This window comes from Prunus persica, chromosome G5 (genome assembly GCF_000346465.2).
Source record: "Prunus persica cultivar Lovell chromosome G5, Prunus_persica_NCBIv2, whole genome shotgun sequence".
Taxonomy (NCBI): domain Eukaryota; kingdom Viridiplantae; phylum Streptophyta; class Magnoliopsida; order Rosales; family Rosaceae; genus Prunus; species Prunus persica.
In genome coordinates, this window is record NC_034013.1 from 11,655,884 (window position 1) to 11,673,637 (window position 17,754).

General features: G+C 36.7%; 1 long non-coding RNA gene and 1 pseudogene across 2 annotated transcripts; one reads left to right on the forward strand and one right to left on the reverse strand.

Moving 5' to 3' along the window:
- LOC18776960 lies at nucleotides 871-6,755 on the reverse strand (annotated as a pseudogene). The gene is made up of 11 exons (XR_002271754.1): nucleotides 4,716-6,755; nucleotides 4,319-4,639; nucleotides 4,153-4,239; nucleotides 3,411-3,998; nucleotides 3,155-3,319; nucleotides 2,558-2,852; nucleotides 2,231-2,445; nucleotides 1,843-2,148; nucleotides 1,641-1,704; nucleotides 1,334-1,573; nucleotides 871-1,242 (listed from the first exon to the last, which is right to left on the reverse strand). The product of XR_002271754.1 is annotated as an ABC transporter C family member 10 (transcript).
- Nucleotides 11,322-14,171, forward strand: LOC109949090. Its single transcript, XR_002271567.1, has 2 exons — nucleotides 11,322-11,731; nucleotides 13,264-14,171. It is a non-coding gene; the product is annotated as an uncharacterized LOC109949090 (long non-coding RNA).

Genomic DNA, 17,754 nt, shown 5'->3' on the forward strand with positions numbered 1-17,754 from the left:
TTAATGATATATGATCTCTTCAGTGTTCCAACTTACAAGAAAAGGCACGTTCAACATCTCCAATCATTTTCTATTCTGGCCCATTTTGTTCGAGTATGGACCATATGGTCTGGTTGGTTGGCACGAGAATTAAGATGAGAACTAACACATATTACACCAAGACAAAAAATAATGATTGAGAAGTAACATTATATGTTTTAAGAGTTATTTACACTAACATCCTTGAGGTTTTTGGTGTTTTCACAAAGCTCCTGAGATTTTAAAAATTACATGAACACTCCCTTAGGTCTTAAATTGTTTTCACAAAACCCATTTCTCTTGATTTTTTAAGGATGTAGAATCAATGAAAAGAGGTTTTGTGAAAACAAATTAAAACCCCAGTTGGTGTTCGTATAATTTTTAAAATCTAAGAGGGTTTTGTGAAAACACTAAAAACCTCAGGAGTATTAGTGTAAATAACTCTATGTTTTAATTATTACAAATCAATATGATATCTACCACACAACCAACCACAGAAGAGTAGTCGTTCAAAATCTGTTTTCATAAAGATAAAGTGGAAATCATTAACACAACATATCGAGAGGACCTTTCAGAATTTGAAGCCAAAAATATACAAGCATGCTCCCTTTCTAAACTGTGACCTAGGAAAACACTTAGCACTTGAAATCTTAATGTGGAGGTTACCAAAGCTTTCAATGCTTCCTTTTCAGCTGAGGTCATTGGAATGTATCAATATTATTGTTATTATGTTACTGGTTGTTTTGAAATTAGAATTTTGTTGTTCATAATCTAGAGGTTTCATAGTTTCCGTGATTCATAAAAATGGCAATAGGCTTGAAGAAACCATGTTAGAAGTGAGAAATAGGCTACTGGACCTTATCAATAACTAGGAAACTTTATTTAAATCAAGGCAAGAAACACAAACAACATTGGTACATTGCATAAGCCCTTCCGGACCCTCCTCTAACCAAATTAAGACGTCGCACTCATGCAAAGCATGACGAGCCAGAGAATGAGCAACCATATTACTCTCTCGAGTACTAAAACAGACAGCCAAATCCACCTTGCTTGCTAAAATTTCCTCAGAAATTATTGCAAATATATTGAATATGTTTCCCAATCAACCTTCTGAAGAGATACCGGCATTGGCAGCTCGAGACCAGTATTCCTTGACAAGCTGCCCAAATAGCGAACCCTTGTTTTTAATCAGCTTCATTGGCTCATCATACTCTACCAGTTTCCCTGCCAATGTAAAGCGGTCAAATTAACAACTATCATCAAATGACTAAGACAGCACAATTCTTGGTGCAAGAGTTTACGATATAATGCTTACCATCACTAATAGCAAGCACCTTAGTGCAGTCCATAACAGTCGGTATCCTATGAGCCACCGTTATCACAGTGCAGTCTGCAAATTCTGTTCTTATAGTTTTCTGAAGAACAGAATCTGTTGCATTGTCCATTGATGCAGTGGCTTCATCGAGCACTAGTATCCGGCTCCTCTTCAACAAAGCGCGTCCCAAACAAAATAGTTGTCGCTGTCCCATGCTCCAGTTTGTTCCATCTTGTACAACTGTAATCCAGGTTGTTAGTTCTTGTTTGACAGACACTGAAAAACACTCCTAGAGACAGTTTATTACCTAAAGAATCCAGGCCGCCTTCTTTTTCTTGAATGGCCTCTCGTAACTGACATTTTTCAAGAACCTTTGACATGTTGGTCGGAGGACAAGTTTAAGTTAGTAAAAGAAAGTTATATAGCTAAACATATCAAGATTCAGAGAATTCTATCATCTGACATGTTTATATCCTAATACAACAATCACAAATAAGAAAAAATTTTACCTCCCATATTTCATGATCAGTGTGCTCTGATAAGGGGTCTAGATTGAATCTGACAGACCCATTGAATAGTGTTGGATCTTGTGGGATGATCCCAAAACGTGATCTTAAATCATGAAGTCCAATTTTACAAATGTCATAGTCATCTACTATAATCCTTCCCTCTGTAGGCTCTACCAGACGGAACAAAACGCTGATAAGAGTAGTCTTTCCACTTCCAGTCCGGCCAACAATCCCAATTTTGTACCCTCCTTCAATTATGCAATTTATCCCACGAAGAACTAGTGGAGCATTTGGCCTATATCTTACCTGCATAGTTTCATTCAATATCATATACAAGCACCATTGTTCATAGAGTTACACTCTTTTAGTATATCTTTCTGATACTAACCTTTAAATCATGTATTTCCATTTTACCAGCAGTAGGCCAATTGTCGGCAGGTCTGTTTTCTTCTATTACTTCTGGAGCCTCATGGGAAATGTGCATGTATTGCTCTGCTCTTTCTACAGAAATCATTGAATTTTCTAGCATGCATTGAAATTGGTCAGAAATTACTAGAAATACATTTAATGAGAGACCATATGACAGTGTCATCCCAATAAAACCTGCCAAAAGTTTAAGCAAAATGTTAGACAATATATCACAGGTGACAAACTGAACTGTGTTGAGTTATGAGGAGCAAAGATGGTGGAAGGCTGGAAGCTAATGCTTACTAACCAGAGGAAGAAGCGTCAAACTGAATCAAAGTGATGGCAAGTGCTGAGGCTGAGAGAACAATAGCACATAGCCATTCAAGACGTTCTATCAACCACTCACTAGCTGAAAATCTATTGAAGTCAGCACTAGCATTTATATCAATAGAGTCTAAGTATTTTGAGAAGAACTGATCCTCCTCTCCGAAAGCTCTGATTGTCATGGCTCCACCAATAGATTCGGAAAGGTGGCTTGCTAGTGCGGACATAGTTGTGCCATTCATTCGCATCAACTCTTTTGCAGAAGCAAAGTAGTATTTCTATTTGTACAAAAGAAAATAAAATAGAAGATTCGTTGTTCAGAAAAGGCAAAACAGGTGAGGAAATCATAGCATGCATGTGTTGTGGTAATCAAGGTTCTTCAATCAATGCCCATTTCCGTATCTCTGCTCTATATCCAGGCATATATGTGCACAGACACAAAGGCACATACACATGTGCGCCCGTGCCCACACACACACTGTCCCTACCAGGATATCAGAGAAGAGGCAGAAAAATGGTGCATGTGTTCACGGGAGGGGATTCAAAGAACTAAACAAGAAGGCTGGTTTTAGCGCACTACCTGAAGAAGTACAGTAATATAAATTGTGGGTATAATCAGAAACACCATTGGCCAAGTTTGAAAAACCAATGCTATAAATATGCTGTATGTGTTCAGAGTTCCCGCAACAGCTATCATCAACTTGAAAGCTACTTCAAGGTCAATGATATTCATATCAGAAGATACCTAAACAAAGTAGCCAATCCAAACGTTAGTTCCATTAGTTTACTATAAAGAATATCATTTAATTTCTGTTTTTGAAGCTCTCAAGTCCTACCCGACTAAGTATCCTTCCCATGGGTGTTGAGTCATAAAACAGCATTGGTGCTCGGAAAAGAGAGTTTAATAGTGTAGAAAAAATGGATGTGGATGCCCCACATCCTAAATCAACTACAGAAAAGGATCGCATAAGCAAAGCGAATACCATGATACACATGATCACAGAATAAACGACCAAGAGTTTGACTCTGGATAAGCTATAATCCTGAAGTTTCAAAGCCAACCAATAAAATTGACTTAATTGCCCAGCTACGAATACCGAGAAGAAAAAGACTAGAAAAGAGAAGTGCCAAAACCCTTTCCTGTGCTTCAAGTACTGAATGTATGGCTTGAAACCAGTGTCTCCTGTTTCTCTCACTTCTAGCTTAATCAATTGATCTCTGGAAGACTCTTTTAGCTGTACTTCAGTGTTTACTTTCTCAATCTCCTTGTTGGATGATTTATGTCTTCCAATAGAAGCATAATCAACTTGCCCCTCAGAATATGCGGTGTCATCATGTGTATTGACAAGGTTTTGGAACTCTTGACAAGAAGCCCGCAACTCTTCGTAGGGAGCTGCTCTTAGAATTTTCCCTGAATGCATCAACTGTGAAGCAAAAATTTATATTACATGAATTGATCGCTTGAATATGAGATTTAGCTAGCTGCTTAAAGTACAAGGGATACTGATATTCTATCAAAATCATATAGAAAATGATAATAGTACAAGGGGGAAATTAGCAGCAGTATTTTTCACTAACCAAAATTGAATTTAAAGCAGGAAGGAAATCAACTTGGTGTGTCACAAGCAATACTGTCTTCTCTGCAAGAGCTCCCATGACATATTCCTGGCTAACTTTCATATTAGTTATCACTGGAGGAAAATGACATTGGCATAACTAGTTAGAGAGGAAACTCATGACTTACATTGAATAGGCTGGTTGCCGTATGGGCATCCACTGCACTGAATGGGTCATCCAAGAGGTAGACATCAGCATTTTGATAAAGTGCACGTGCAAGTTGAATGCGCTGCTTCTGACCACCACTTAGATTGACACCTCTTTCCCCTATCTGAGTGAGATCGTGGAATGGAAGAATTTCAAGGTCCTTCACTAAAGAGCACTTCTCCAGTGTTTCTTGGTATCTAGCACGATCCATGGCAGAACCAAACATAATATTTTCCTATATAGTTCCTGTCTGGATCCACGCGGACTGAGAAACATATGCTATCTTCCCAAATACTTCAACCTGTAAATTTAGGTAATCAGAAGAGTAAGGCTGTTCCATACATAATAACTTGTTTAAAAGTGAAATGATTACTTACAATGCCATTGATGCGTGGAACTTCTCCAAGAATTGCAGCTAAAAGGGTTGATTTACCCGAGCCAACCTCACCACAAATTGCTACTTTTTCTCCTGGTTTAACCACCAAATTAATGTTCCTTAGTGTGGCCTTTGTAGCATTAGTATCCCATGAAATTTCGGATGAGCTAAAGAAAATGGAATGCTCAACCTCTTTGTCACAGCTCTCTTTCCTTGTATGTCTATTTTCCAACTCTGGTGCATCAAGAAACTTCACAATTCGAGATAGTGAAACCTTTGCTTCAACATATGCTCCAAAAACATCTGGGATCAGCCTGATTGGCTCCTGAACAATACGCAAAGTTGCTAAAAATGGGAAAACATTACTAGCAGACAGTGTAAATCCAAGGAAGTAGCATGTCCAAAAAGTAACAGCTGCTGCAAGAATAGGAGATGACCAGAACATAACAATATAATAACCCTTTTGTGTCAATAGTTGAGATATCCATTTAATTTCTTCTGTTCTTAATTCTTCTATGACATTTTTGAAATTTGTCTCCCAAGAATACAGCTTCAAGATCTTCATATTTGAAAGTGCTTCTGTAATTGCCTTCAGCCTCCTATCTTGTGCTACCATGAACTTGGTCTGGTACTCATGCTGCAACTTGGCCAGTGGGGAGCTTGCCAGCACAGTCAATAAGAGTACAGTTAGAGCTGCAATAGTTGCCAGCCCCACGGAGAAGTAAAAAATAAGTAATGAAAGGCATAGTTGAAGGCTTGAGGTCCACATCTGATGAAACCAGTATGGAAATTCACCAATTCTGTAAGCATCCACTGTTACATAATTCACTATCTCACCAGGAGAATGAGCCATCTTGGCAGAATTCGAGAGTCGCAGTTGCTTCTGATATATTGCTGCTGACACCAATGATCTCACTTGGAGCCCGATCAGTCTAGTTTTGAAGTACCATTGCCTCTCCGATAGTGACTCCAAGATTTTCGCTAGGAAGAGACCAAGAGTCAGTGCATAACCCTCATATTTAAAAGCTTCATTGCCTTCAGCAATCTTAATGAAGGCCATGAGAAACAGTGGACTGCTTGTAGTTGTGAGAACCTTGATCAGTGCGTATAACCCAGAAATAAGAATTGCTCTCCTCTGGCAATAAAATATTATGGACAAGATAGAAGAGGTAGCAGATGAACCTTCTTCCTTCCTTTTGTTCAATTGCTCCATAAATATTAAGTACCATGTTCGAGCTCGATCAGCCTGTCTCAAAAGTGGAATATCTTCATTCTCAAGAAGCTTCTGCTTACCTTTCTTCATTAATGGATTCAACCACCAAAATGACATTGTGCTAAATAACCCTGCTTTTTCAAAAGGAGTTACATTTTCATTTAAGCTGGTTTCATCTTCCATATCAGATGCTGCGCCTTGCAAAGGTGTGTAGAAAGCATCTTCATGGGTTTCTGGATCACCTTTTGCATAATTGTTTCCCTGAAATGCACTAAAGAGCAAAAGGATTGATCCAGGGAAATAACAAATGTTTAAAACAATCTTGACCGATACTGCCTCATCTACAATAGCTTCCCAAATTGATGAAGTGCAAAGAAAAATGGCAATCAAGAATGCAAGAATTGAACAAGATTTTGTTCTCGCGATATGTTGAGGTTGTGGCTTCTTTAGGCTTATGGTTAAACCCAGAAGCAACCATGTGAACCCTTGAAAAAATAATACTAGCCATCCTTGTAGAGGTAAAACAGTCTGATCTGCATTTACTTTCTCAATGATTGTCCATATCCCAAACCCCAAGTAGACCAAAGCCAGACCAACGTTGCTAGTAACTGAGATGATTGAGAGTGTTGAAAAGGTGTGAGACTGTGATTGTGCAATGATATTTGTTGATGATCTTCTAGATATGAAGATACATAACAAAATTAATAGGAGCAAGATATCAGCTGCAATGACCAAAATATTGTTGACACATGAATCTGGATTGATAATGGCTGAAAAGCCGGAACAGCATTCATTACTGCAGAATAAGGTCCAGAAACCCTCTCCCATGTTGTGTCTCAATGAGGTGGAAAATCTGCACAATTACAAGCAAAAATATTTTTGAATATTTAAGCAGATCTATGATGGCAGCGTAGTCAGTAGACACTGAAGTTAAATGAGGGGACAGTTAAAACATGAAATTGCAATTCATGTTGTTCAACAACTGAGATAATATTTCTAAATCTACTCTGCCAAGTTATGTTCTACTCAATTTCACTTAGAAGTTGAATTCACAACACAAACTCTACAAGTTCAAAAGAAACTGACTTTCGAAAAAGGAATCATCTCTCCTTCAAATCTAGAATTTACTTAAAGTTTACTCTTTACTATGTTAACCTTAATACTTCTTACACATAACCTTGTGGATTTGAATCAGCGAATTGGAGAGAAAACAGAACACATACAGAGTACAAATATGAACTGGCATATAATGAAGAACATAATTTCATAAGCTATAGCTAGAGTATGAGTGAGTGACATATAGAATGCACACAATAAATTTTTCTGAAACCCAGAAAATCTTACAATGCATAAGCTCGCTGGCAAATCAGCTTCCTGCTCTAACTTGCTCTCTCAAGTCTCCGGCTTGTCATGCATAAAACCCGTCTTTCAAATTTTACTACTTCACTAATGTTATCAAAGGCGCGTGGAAATTTTCTGGGCCTGTAAAATGAAGAAGACAGCCAGCTTGTCGTCTTCCTTTAGTTCAGTGAGTTATGCATGCCCTGCCAAAACTCGCTGTTGGGTACGATTGTCCTTCTGGAATCTCAGTTTTAACTCAGTTTTTTATAAATACCATTTTTTTAACAAAAAGAAGTATAAATACCATTCGTTTGTTTCTAGTCTAAAATAGCAAACCCAGCATACCTGAGTTCGCTCCCCCAAGTTCCAATCAAGTTCCAATCGACCCGTGTAAATGGACCCAGCTGACAGATTTAGCGCATTGACTTGGTGGAGTTGGGGAGTGAGGTACCTTCCCCTTTTAGTCCACTCCATCTTCCACCACACTTCCCCAACTTTATTAACATTTAACTCTTCAAATAAAAATTAAAAAAAAAAAAAAAAATCTTCACATACAGAAACAATTAACATTAAAACCACACTTCCCCATTAAATTTTTGTTTAAATTAAAACCACACCCCATTCCTCAGCTTTAATATTGTAATAAATTTTTGTTTAATATTGTAAAATTAACATAATAAAAAAGAATTTTGAAAAATTGTTTGAGTCTGAGATATACATGAAGTGTTCTATTTTACAAGGGAAATTTTGGGTTTGAATTATCCAGCATTAGAGATGGAGTTAGTAGGTTTGTACGCAAGGTAAATTTAGCCCATTCTATTTTGAAATCATAGATCCGTCCCTGAGTGTGTGTGAGAACCCCCCTTCGCCTTATACTATCACTTGTATTTTTAAAAAAATGTATAAACACCATTCTTTTGGCTTTCAGTTTGCAAACGAATGCTTTTTGTTTTTTCCTTTTTCATGTGAAGAATGCATATGAATCATGCATTGGACTGTTTGGTGTTGGTGTAGGTGGCTCGATACAAGCCATGATGTGTAAGTCCCACATCGGAGAATACAACAATTATCTACAAGTTAAAATAAATGTGACCCACTCTTAATTGCACTGAGGCTTTTAATTAAAACCCTACACCTAGAAGCACATTGGGTCTAACTCACTCATGTATTGAGCCTAGGTGGTTAAGATAGTGACAATATTGCTGCATGGTTTGTTTAAATGTGAAGAATGCATACGAATCATGCATTATACTATTTGGAAGGTGACTTTAATTGGGAGATATCAACATTGGAATTAAAGTGGGTGTTTGAAATTAGCCACCTCCTTTTTGCTTGCTATATAAGATGGAGGCATGGGCCTCATTTTTGATCAACTCAAAAACGTCTTCAAATGAGAAGCAAACTGAGTTGTGAGAAGGCAAAAGGGTAGAGTGATCTTCAAGATTGCGAGAGGGTATGCATGTATCCGATTACATACAAGAGGGTTCGAGTTTCGATTAACTATTGAGTGGTAATCTTTGTAGGAGGTAATTTCTTTAGGCAAATTCTCCTTGTGAACTAGGCAAGATTTTGCCAAACTACATAAACACTATCCAAAAAAAAAAAAATAAGTGGTAACCGTCACCATTATTTGATGACATTTGGTGACATTTACTGGAGTGAAGTATAAAAAAGACCTAGAGATTAGTTCGAGTGGTGAGGAACCGTATTCGGTTAGAAGTATGATATATTATGTAAGAAGCAAAAACAATGTTGAAGTATAGAGGCATTTTGACATGTTCCATTATAACATGCATCATTAACTATTATTAATTATCATTATGTTATTTTATTTTTTTGAGAACTTTCTTCCGCAATGGAGGAATTCGATGGGTAGCCACAAGGAAAAAAAAAAAAAAAAAAAAGAAGTCTTTCGCAACAAAATTTATCCCGACAAACAGAACTCTTTTCTCGACCCAAGGTGCACTACATCCAATACAATGCTCGAAACCACCAAGTACGAAAACTATGTCGGCACATTTTTCGTCGGGAAAGATATTTCCCGACAACTTGGTTCTTTCTCGATAAATTTATGTCGAGTAGATCTTTCCTGACAAAGTTTCGTCAGGTAAAATGTTTCCCCACAAATTTCATCGGGAGAGTTATGTCTCGATAAATTTTCGATGGGATGGACATTTCCACAACTTTTCCCAGGATAAATCCTTCTCAAGCGAAATTTGTTCTTTCCAGCTAAATTATCGTCGAGAGAGATCTGTCCCAACAAAGTTTCGAGGAGATAGCTTTCCTGACAATTATGCACGGGGATTACCTTTCCCTGCGAATTCTGCTCTTTCCAACAAATTTTTGGGTAGATCTTTCTCGGAGAAATTTGCCGGAAAAGACAAATATTTTTGTTGTTAACGTACTTGTTGAGATGGGTTTCATTCAGATTGCAAATTAATATACAATTGTACGTACTTAATGAGAAAGCTCAATAATTCACACCATAGCCAATAGTACCTAACAAAACAAAAACAAAAACAGAAGTAAAGCATTTGGATTCTTCATAATGAGATGCACAACACCATACATTTGTGATCAATTTGCACCGGCAAATTTGTGGTGGGTTATGCAACTAAATTGACTAATGTTTTCTCTGCACCACAAGTAGAGGCTTTGGCTGCAAGAACAGGTACAATATTGGCGATGAAAAGGGGTTATCAAAATGTTGTCTTTGAAAGTGATGCTCTCCAGATCGTTATAGCACTTCGAAGTCACTCCATAGATAGGTCCGTCATAGGACCTGTAGTGGAGGATACCAAGAGCTTGCTGACACAAATCACTGGGGAAGCTTTTAACCATATTCGTCATACTGCTAATGGTGTGGCTCATCGTTTAGCGCATTTTTCCTTGCATATCTGGGGTTCTTTATACTGGTTTGAGGAACCTCCTGATTTTATTTATGATGTACTGTACGAAGATTGTAATTCGTGACCAAGGAATTTCCTTTGCCCTTGATACAAGTTCAAACTTCTTGTATTACCTTTTTTACATCAATAATATTTTATCGCTCATCATAAAAAATATAAAAATGTATTAAAAAAAATATGAATACAAATATATAAATATATATACTTATTTGAGGGACACCCTTATAGGGCTTACTCTGCATTGTATTTCACTAATTCAAACCGTCTAATTTGTAGATATTCATTCAAAAATCATCTCTACAAAAAATTCACTTAAATCCGATATCATTTGACCACTCAATTAAATTATTGAAATTTAAGTACTTTCTTGAAGCAACGTATTCATTGATTTTGTTGGTCTTAATTAGATGCCTTAATGATTTTCAATTTGCATGATTTTTTGTAAGGATGATCTTTGAATGAAGATGTGAAAAATAGACGTTTAGATCGTTGAATTTTTTTTTTTTTTTGTAGGGTACCCTAAAGGATCAATAGAAGGAGACTATATATTACCATGCAGACGCAACTGTAAATAGAGATGAAAGCAAGGACGGAGTAAAAAATACATTGCGTGCGGATGCCATATGTGATATGAACTAAATTTCCTCTGAACCCATCAAATTAATAGACACCAACAAATCAAAGGAATCAGGATAGAGGACTGAGACTCCGACAAAATCAAAGTCGACTAGACTAGTCACTTCTTCTTCCAGTTTCTTCAAAGGCTTTCTTTCACTTTCTTCAGGCTTTTTCTTTCACAGCATTGTGTTTTGAATCCCGTGAGGAATGCAGCAGGTTGGGAAATGCCCAAGTTTTTTTAAAAAGTTTCTTGCATATATTTTTTTCTAATCTGGTTGCTTTTTGGTTTTTTTCGGTTTATGGTGTATGAAATTTACCACAAGTCACTACTTGTGGAAATTAAACACCCAGCAGTGTATTTGCATATGTATCTTTTGGTGGTGGACCCAAAAAAAAAATTAAACAAAAACAAGAATGAAAATTCTTGGTAATGCATGAGATGCACAATGCCGTTCAAATACAAAATATAATATATATGACTAACGTATCAGAGGAATCAAAAGGACATTGCTGATAAAGGAATCAATATGACACTGAGCTGATAAAATAAAAGTCGAATGGTCACTTCTTCCACTTTCTTCAGGCTTTTATTCTTTTTCTTTTTGTGTGAGTCCCGTGAGTGAACAATTGCTATGTTGTCTATAGCCAACTAACATTCAAGTTCAACACAAAATCAAACCCCACACCCACCAAACCAAACCTCTCTATATTGAAAAGCCCCTATAAATTATCACCCTCCGAGGTTTTCATCTCATCTTCAACTTCAGATATTTGGCACCCCACAGAACCAACCTCCTCCTCCGCTTCTTCTTCTTCTACTAACCCAGACAGCTACTCTCTCTCTCTCTCTCTCTCTCTCTCTCTCTCTCTCAAAGGAGAAAGTTGAATTGTGCTTGTGTCTGGCCTAAGGCAACCGTTTTGCCAGCAACGCAGCAGGTTGGGAAATGCCCAAGTTTTTTTTGTTCTTCTCTTTCTCTCTTGTGGAGATTTTTGTTTTTCATGAATGGTACAATGTTGTTTATAATATAATAGAATAGTAAATTTAGCTTAACTTCTTGAAAGTCATTTTTCCTCAACTACAACTCATCTCTTTATTTTTCTTTGAATAAAATTATGTTTTTTTCTAAATAAAACCCGATGACAAGGATCCAACTCAATAAGTTACCTAATCAAGCGCAAAATCGAATTTATTGTACTTTTTTTATTCCTAAAATACCCCCAACTAAGCCTTATGGCATTTTGTATATTAATGTAGGAACTAATATAGAAATAATTTTTAATTGGATTGTAACTAATGACACACCTGAATTTGAAAAGATCTCCAAATTGATGTAGGAATTAATTTGGAATTTTTTTCTAAATTTAACAATAAATTCATATTTAACATCAGTCTTGATCTCTTGGACTACAGGGGTCTAAGAGATTTGTGGTCACTCACCGTTGGATGTAAATTCAACGGTTCACTCACTCTTGCACTCCTTTTAAAAAACTTTTTTGAACCATTGGATTAATTAATATCCAACGGTGGGTGACCACAATTTCTTGGACTCCTGTGGTCCAAGAGATCGGGACTATATTTAACATACCTATTCTGTTTATTTAACCAAAAAAACTGTTTTATTTATTTATTTAAGAAGTATACGTGATTAATTATCTATTATATTATTGTTTTATAAATATAGTAGTGTACATATAGTTTTATTTTGTAAAAATAACGCACCTATTCCTTCTACAACGAAACATAATTTTTTACTGTAGGTAAATTAACCTAAGTATACCTACAAATTACTATAGGTAAATTAGTGGAATCTTTTGTATGCGGTAAGTGTATTATGATCTTATTTCTGTAGGTGTATTGCTATTGCATGTATATGTAATTACTGCTTACGTCTATTACAGATTTCATGGTTGGCATTAGTATTGATTAAGTCCATTACAAATTTATTTTTTGACACATTCATTACTAATTAAGATGGTAAAATTTACGTTTTAATGCCATATATAGTTCGATGGCATCAATTGTAAATTAGTTAAAAATAATAGAATAAATGGTAGCCTATTTTAAATATGGGTTTTGGTTAGAGATTAATTATAAAATGGGTGCGTCATTGTTTAGAATATATGAGTTACACGGGCTTTTCACCTAAAAGAAAAAGGATTAACAATGGGAGAAAAAAAGTGATAGATGAGATTATTTAATGGTACAGAAAAGGGAAAAAAAAAGGCTAGCTTATAAGTGTTGGGTTATCACTAACTCGAGATTTCCTCCTCCTCTACATCTCTCGTTTTCTCCTTTGCGAATTATTATTTTTTTAATGAAATTCTCCTATGCGAATTGGTACGTTTTAATTACAGTATATTTGTTAGATAGATAAGGTTTTACGTTTCTTCAATCTCCTTCTTACTGTTTTCTATCTACTTCCTTTCTTCCCTACTTTTCTTCATACTGATACTGTTTTCAATGACAGAATGAGTAAGGCTATTTTGAGTGATATAGTTAAACTCAAAAAGGAGGAGGGCTGCCAACAAGCTTTTTGGCATGGGTGGTGTAGGAAAGAAATAGTTGTTGTAAAGAAAGTGTTGGAGCTCATATAAAAAAAAAGACGAAAATATAATATTTATGTGGTAAAGCTAATAAGTGGAGCCCATATGTTAGAAGGAAATTTCTTTGCACCTTCAGATATTTTCCTTTCTCTAGCTAAGGCCGTTGCCTATAAAATAAAGCTTCCTTCTCATTTGTAAAATACATAAGAAAGCTTTAATGAAAACATCACATTTCTATTACAGCCTAATTTCTCTATATTCTCTCTATAATTTCTTTAGTTTTATAACAATTCAAAAGGCAAATGATGATGTTGGGCAAATAATGTTGCTAGACGTAGGAGGCAATACAAAGGCTTCTCAAGCCTTCCTTGCTCAACTATAAAAGGGAGGCTAGTTCCTTATTTGGAATGCAAGCCGAGAGGTAGTAAGAAGAAGTGAGAAGTGAGAACATGCTGAGTTGAGAGAAGAAAAGAGGGTGAGAAATCTGAGCGTTAGTGAGTTCTATCTGAGAGGAAATTCTGTCAGTGTAAACACCACAAGAGCAAATACAATTATACTCCCAGCTCAACACCACGTGGTTATTTCTCTGTCTCCTCTCTGTCATATGTCTCCTCTCACTTTACTACTACGACGACATGCAAACTTTCTTTTTTGTGTTCTCACAATTTTTATGTTGTTTCATCCATGTTTATTTAATTTATTTTTTCATACAGTAATTTGGAATGGTGCGGTTTTATACCCCATCCTGTTATTTTATAGTGGTATAATTTCATTGCCCATCACGTTGTAACACATATTATCGTAATAAAAATGATGGTGTGATCTTAAAACACATCTTATTATATCTTGAATAGTGGCGCAGTTATATTGCCCACAATATATAATATGTCATATACTTCATATATATTAAGTGGTGGTTTTATCCCCTCATTTACCTTATTTACTGTGTGGTGTAGGTTTATTACCCCTACAACAGTATTTATTTAAAAGTGTGGCGCAGATTTATCGTCCACACAATTGCCTTTAGCATTTACTTTATTTACTGTATGGTGTAGGTTTATTACCCATACAACAGTACGTATTTAAAAGTGTGGCGCGGGTTTATCGTCCACACAACTGCCTTTATTTTTTCGTTTAAAAGTATAGAGTAGAATTAGTGCCTATACCAGCACATTTACTTTTATTTAAAGTATGGTGTGGAATTAACATTCATACAACAAATAATTTACTTTATCACACATTTATTTTTATTTAAAGTATGGTGCGGGTTTATCGTCCATACTAGCAATTTATTTATAGTACTTTATTTTTATGAAAGAAATTATCATTTAATATACATGAACAATTAAAGGACCTGAAGTCCCTGTTAAGAAATGGCTTAATGTCCCAGATCCTGAACCTAAAGTTTCGGGTAAAATATATAATATATTTTTGGCCTGAAGTTCAAAATTATGTTAAGCCTAAAGATTATTGCAAATTCTAATACATCATTTTCTTTTGAAGATGGCAAACTTGGCAAAGCTGGAATTTGCTGCCCTAGACATATCTGGGAACAACTATCTATCATGGGTCCTGGATGCCAAGATCCATCTGCGTACCAATAGCCCTGGAAAACAATTGTAGGGTAACGTTAGGGACTATTTTGATGGAAGCTAACGGCAGAGACTATTTTGATGTGTGAAGGGTAACGTTAAGGACCATTGGTGTCACAAAAAAAAGTTAGGGATGAAATGTGATAATTTTGCAAACTTAAAGGACCATTTGTGATAAAAGGCCTAATTATTTATTGCGCAATTTTAGGTTGTTAGTTTGCAAAATTGTTTTATGGATGTTCAATTTTTCTATCAATTAGCGAACATTTTCTCTCTTACTTTACTTATGTCTTTGTACATGTTTTCAAGCGCAAGCGTCAAATCCAGACAACGGAATTCTTTTCTTGTCATCACTCAATAAGTTTTATTTTGGCAAAGCGTCACTTTTGGTCCCTGTGGTTTATCATTTTTACCACTAAGGTCCATGTGGTTTCAATTTGATCATTTTGCCCCTGTGGTTTTCAATTTAAGCAATTCAAGTCCAATCTCCAATTTCTATCAAACTATTCTCTGCTAGAACTCTGTGACCTCCATATCTAAAGACTCAGAAAAATCCAAACAAGGGAAAAAAAGGTTAAAAAAAAGCTCACTGCTTCCGCGAGTTTCTCGTTCTTCCTTCTCTCTTATCAACTCTGTCAAGCAAGAACGAAAAGAGAGAATCCCCAAACGCTCAAAACCGACATGCAAAGAGACCCTCTAGAGTCATGATCAAAGGACAAGACGTGCATGCATCAGACAACAGAACAAAAAGTTTGTATTTTGTTCCTTCTTTTGCTTGTTGGGCTCAGCGTTATTTCCACTTTCTTCCTTGTTTTTGTTTTGTTTTATGCTCTGGTTTTGTGTTCTTGCTTAGTACTAAGCTCTCAGAAAAACTGGGTTATCAGAAAAATGATTTAGATTTTGGAAGCAAACAAGGGCCAGCCCAAATTACAAAATAAAAAACAACGGCTGGTCATGAATAAAAACCCAGAATGAAAACAAACAAAAAAATGGTCATGAAAGATGATCAATTGATCATCGTTATGTGTGTGCCCTGTCTCTGACTCTTTATCTCTATTTTCTTGATGGGGTTTCTATCTCTTCTACTCTGTTTCCTTCTCTCTTTATTTGCCCACTAAATCAGTTTCTCTCCCAGGTCTCATGTTTGTACAAATCACATGTCTCCCATCCCATACATCAGAAAGCTCTTTTCAACTGAATAGATTGAAAAGAGATGTTATAATCATGCAACCAAGCCAACAGAACTGGATGAATACAAAACAACAAATAAATGGCAAAAGAATACAAAAGGCACCGATTGAAGTGCCGTCAGTTTCCTCTCATGTCAAAAAGTCGGAAGCTTCACAGCGTAATCAAAGAAAAAGAGACGAACACAGCTCCACCAACAAATTGAAGACCAGGATCAGAACGACGACGAGATAGAATAAGTCCAGTGTCAAATAGCAGTCTCCAACTTCACTGGCGGCTCCAAGACCTTCAAATAGCAGTCAAGTTCTGCTATGGCATTAAGATCGAGGTGGTGGAGTTTACTGGGTTGGGGAGATTGGCCGTGTGTGATAGTTGGCGTGTGGGCTGGTGGGGGTGGGTGTGGCTGACGGCTTCTCTTCCCCTTATATTTTTCTTATTATTTTTTTTTTTTCCTCTCATTCTTGTTTTTGGACTTAAATGCCCCTCAATAAGTAACCGCAGTTAACCTAATTTGATAGAAATTGAAGATTTGACTTGAATTGCTTAAATTGAAAACCACAAGGGCAAAAATGATCAAATTGAAACCACAGGGACCTTAGTGGTAAAAGTGGTAAACCACAGGGACCAAAAGCGACGTTTTGCCTTTTATTTTCATCTTGTTATTTTCATGTTGAGGCATGAAATTTGGCCAAAGTCTAACGGTGCACCATCGAGCTACGAGATCCTCAAGGCTCGCATCAAATGATGTGTCCCTGACGACGTGGGGCTCGATCCTCTCCTTTTGGGGGCGAATATGTACACCGATGTTGATATCCCTGACGGCTCCCTAGTTCTTTCTCCGGCCCATTTAGAGAACATTAGGTTTTCACTCCACCCTCTTTTTCGTGTGCTTTTGTTTTATTTAGGTCTTCACCCCATGCAACTAAACCCAAATTCCTATCTCTCATATCCCCTTTTTTGGTCGTTGGGTTGAAATGTGTTGTGTCTCTTAGCTTTAAAGATTTCATTTATCTCCACGATGTAGCTTGTGTCAGGGGTAAGAGTCACTATTTCTATTTTATGACTGGGTCTAGTAAAAAATTGTTTTCTTGTAAACCCACTTCTACTAAGTATTGGAAAAACCAACCTCTCTTAATTTCTGGAAGTTGAGCGGCGCCTGAGATGTCTCACATACCTATCCCATTGGCGTTTGGTCCGAAATCTGGTATAATGTTTGCACTCGCATTTTCAAATATAATCTACTTATATTGGGCGGGTTGAACTAACCTTTTTTTGGCAGCGCTTCCTCCGAACAAAAGGTACATTATTCTAAGGACCGGGTCACTTGGTTGAAGGAGAACTTAGCAGGTCATGGGTGGGACATTACTTGCTTCGCGAACCCCAAGACTTTTGTCCATATCTCTGTTGCCCGTTGCAACACTATTATTTCCTGTTCATATTGGTTGATCTAAACTTGCACAAGGTAGAACTATTCAGGAATATTTGCTCCATCAACGTCAAACTCCGTTGCATTGAGGATTCGATGTCCCTCATCCATGCCAGTTTTCAAGAGAGAGAGAGAGGCTGAGGTAGCTAGGCACAACAGCTCGGAAGTAGAGGACAACGCATCTGAGTCCTAACATTCAGACATGTCGG